The sequence below is a fragment of the Silurus meridionalis genome, chromosome 9 (assembly GCF_014805685.1).
Source record: "Silurus meridionalis isolate SWU-2019-XX chromosome 9, ASM1480568v1, whole genome shotgun sequence".
Classification (NCBI taxonomy): domain Eukaryota; kingdom Metazoa; phylum Chordata; class Actinopteri; order Siluriformes; family Siluridae; genus Silurus; species Silurus meridionalis.
In genome coordinates, this window is record NC_060892.1 from 6,744,151 (window position 1) to 6,747,199 (window position 3,049).

The 3,049-nt window shown below is 39.4% G+C and overlaps 1 long non-coding RNA gene across 1 annotated transcript; it reads left to right on the forward strand.

Annotated features, from left to right (window-relative positions):
• The first annotated feature begins 705 nt into the window (after window positions 1–705).
• Window positions 706–2,670, forward strand: LOC124391423. Its single transcript, XR_006926972.1, has 2 exons — window positions 706–1,000; window positions 1,385–2,670. It is a non-coding gene; the product is annotated as an uncharacterized LOC124391423 (long non-coding RNA).
• Window positions 2,671–3,049: the final 379 nt, after the last annotated feature.

The following is a 3,049-nucleotide window of genomic DNA, read 5'->3' on the forward strand; positions in this document are numbered from 1 at the left end:
GTCTCTGGAGACTCGGCGAGCTGAGAGGATTAAGCGGATGGCATATCAGTACAAAATTCGGATCAAAAGGCTAAGTTGGGGCAGCTCGAGGGCCACGTCCTGGCAGACCCGAAGACTTTCAAAGCCTCCTGCGTTAACAGAAAGCTCCTTTTTTATCTACAGCCACCCATCGTGTTGGATGCTGGAGCGTGAAAATGGACATATAGACCAGGCTTTGTTTCAGGTTTTATGGGTAGATGTTTGGGAGAAAATCCACTTACTTTAGGGCATTTTTTTCCTGGTGGCTTTACTTTAAAGATCAGTAAAAAGAATCACATGGAAGTTGGGACTATATTTACTCTCTGAAAAATAAATGAAGTAAGGAATACAACACTCTATTTTATGCTGTTAGAGGTTAATCATAAATCTGGGAGTTGTGTAATGAAGAGGATACATAAATTATTTTATATTAGGTAGTAAATAACAAATCATATTTGACTTGTACATTTATGGCATTTGCAAGCACCCTTATGCAAAGTTACTTAAATTGATCTAATGTGTACAATTGAGCAGCTATGAGGTTGTAGGCTTGTCTCAGGGGCCCAGGTGAGGCAGCTTAGTGGTGCTAAGATTTGAACTCATTAGTTTCAGATCCAAAGTCCAATGTTCAAAGTCCAATGCCTTAACCACTAAGCCGCCTCCTCTTTTTCTTCTTCTCACATATATTATAGCGTCTGTAAACTGGCATTCTCTCACCAACTTATTATTTTTTTCAGTATACACTTTTAAACTACTCTGTCTTGAAGATATCAGAATCATTTGACTGTTTCCAGGATTATAGATCATGGACTACATTTCCCAGCAGCCACTGCATTTTGATGTCCTCATCACATGACCTAATCACACACACCTGTTACATGTGATTAGGCACACACTGCCCTTAAATTTTTTTTCTTGTGTTTGTCTTCCATGGTTGTTGTTAGTCTTGCTACAAATTATGACGCTCTTGTTCATATGTTTGGTAAGTTTATGTTTTTTTTGGACCTTACTATTTGACAATTTGACATCTGTTCTATGCAAATGCTGACACTGGAGACTCTTTACATAAATACTGTATATAAATAAATGTATCTCTTTAGAAAGCATCACTTTATATTATATATATTTTTTATTTTTTAAGTCTCTATAAATTAATTGTTACTATAGTAACCATAACGTGTTTGTAATTATTTTGGCGCTACGCCACCTTCAGAGCTGCTTTTATAATAAAAACTAATCACAAGAGCTGTAACATTGATAGTATGCCATGGAAGCTGGACCAGATTAAAGTTGTGAGCAGAGGTATCTGTGTCGTACAAGCCCTGTCTCATTAACTTGACCCCCAAAGCCTATGTTTTTCTTTCAGTCTGACCTGAAGGTCACCTGTGGCGCAGCATTAATCCCTGTGTTAATACAGCAGAGGAGACACAAGAGCTGGACCTCTTTTGGAGAAAGTCGTTTATCTGTTGTTAAACATTTTTACTTGCTTTTAAAACATTTTACCTTCTTTGCACAAACTTTGATCTGTGAGACCCAAATGTAAAAATTTTTGGATGGATTTGGATTTTTTTTGGACATTATGGATTCCAACGTAATTTCTATCAGCAATTATAGTCACAATACATTTACAGAAATTTAATTTTTTTCTAGTCAAGTCCAATATTAAATATGTATATATGTTTGTATGTATGTATGTATGTATGTATGTATGTGTATTATTGATTTGGACATACATAAACATACCCAGTGCATCATGCAGGGAAATAGGACTAAATTGGATTAAAATTGTAACAAATATAAATAGAATAGACAGACAAAATTTTATTAACAATATAATAAAATGGAATACAACTACAAAAAATATTGTGAAAAATAAGACATGTCTGACAGAGCTGTCAGCTCATCCTTCAAATTAAATCATCTGCATTCTTTTACAAATCAACTCAGAATATAATTTAAAAAACAATAAAAGAATCATCTACATCATGAACACACATGATTCCTATTTAGAATGGCCTCAATTCAAAATCTTGTGGTTATATTAGGTTTTGTGCCCAAGTAACCGTCTGAGTATGATGAGCTGTGTTATGTTTTGCCTTGTTGAATAATGAATCTGGAAGACGTATTTGTACTGACTGTGATTATTACACTTTTCACTTTGTCTTTATAAAGTACTTTGAGTAGAATAATAGAGAGAAAATCTATTTGAACAATAGTAGTATCATCCCACAACATAAAATTTAAACAAGTGGGGTCTGAATACTTTCCGATTGCACTGTATATATATATATATTGTCTAAGCTCCACCGGCTTCGCCTGGTCTCGGCACCCCACCCATATAGAGCGCCTCTCCTGTGTACTAACTATACACACCTGAACCTCATTCACGAGGCCTACTTAAGGACCTCAGCCCGCCTATGGGGCGTCCGTTATTGCACGTTGTGCCTAGAGAACTCTCGAACTCTGTATTCATCGTGTGAACCGTGCCTCTCCTCAGGCCCACCACGGATATTGCCTTCATGACTCGGTATTTGTTTTGGACTTTGTGGGCCTCACCGCCGTCCGGTGTACCACAGATTATCTCCTTCCCGTTTCACTTCCCGAGCAAACTCTCCGCTGTCTTATGTTTTCTGAATAAACTTGTTTCATCTACTATGGCTTCGGCCTCTGTTTCTCCGCGCATGACAGAATAACGGACCACAAAACAAACACCAAAAATAGGAAATCGCAATACCTCCGATGGATCCACAGCCAGGCATGCCGTTGTACACGGTCCGCGAGCTCACCGCCGCTCTCCGAGCCGCTTTCGCTCCAGCCACCACTAGCCCAGCAGCCACCCCTCCCTCCAGCAGCCCGATGGCATTTCCGGCTTTGTTTTCGGGTGACGCAGCCGAGTGTCATGGCTTCCTGCTCCAGGAGAGACTCTACATCAAAAATTCCCATCTGACCGCGCTAAGGTGGCTTTCCTCATCTCACTCCTCTCTGGCAGTGCTAGCCCGGGCGCATGGAGTGCAGCGAGCCTGGCTATCAA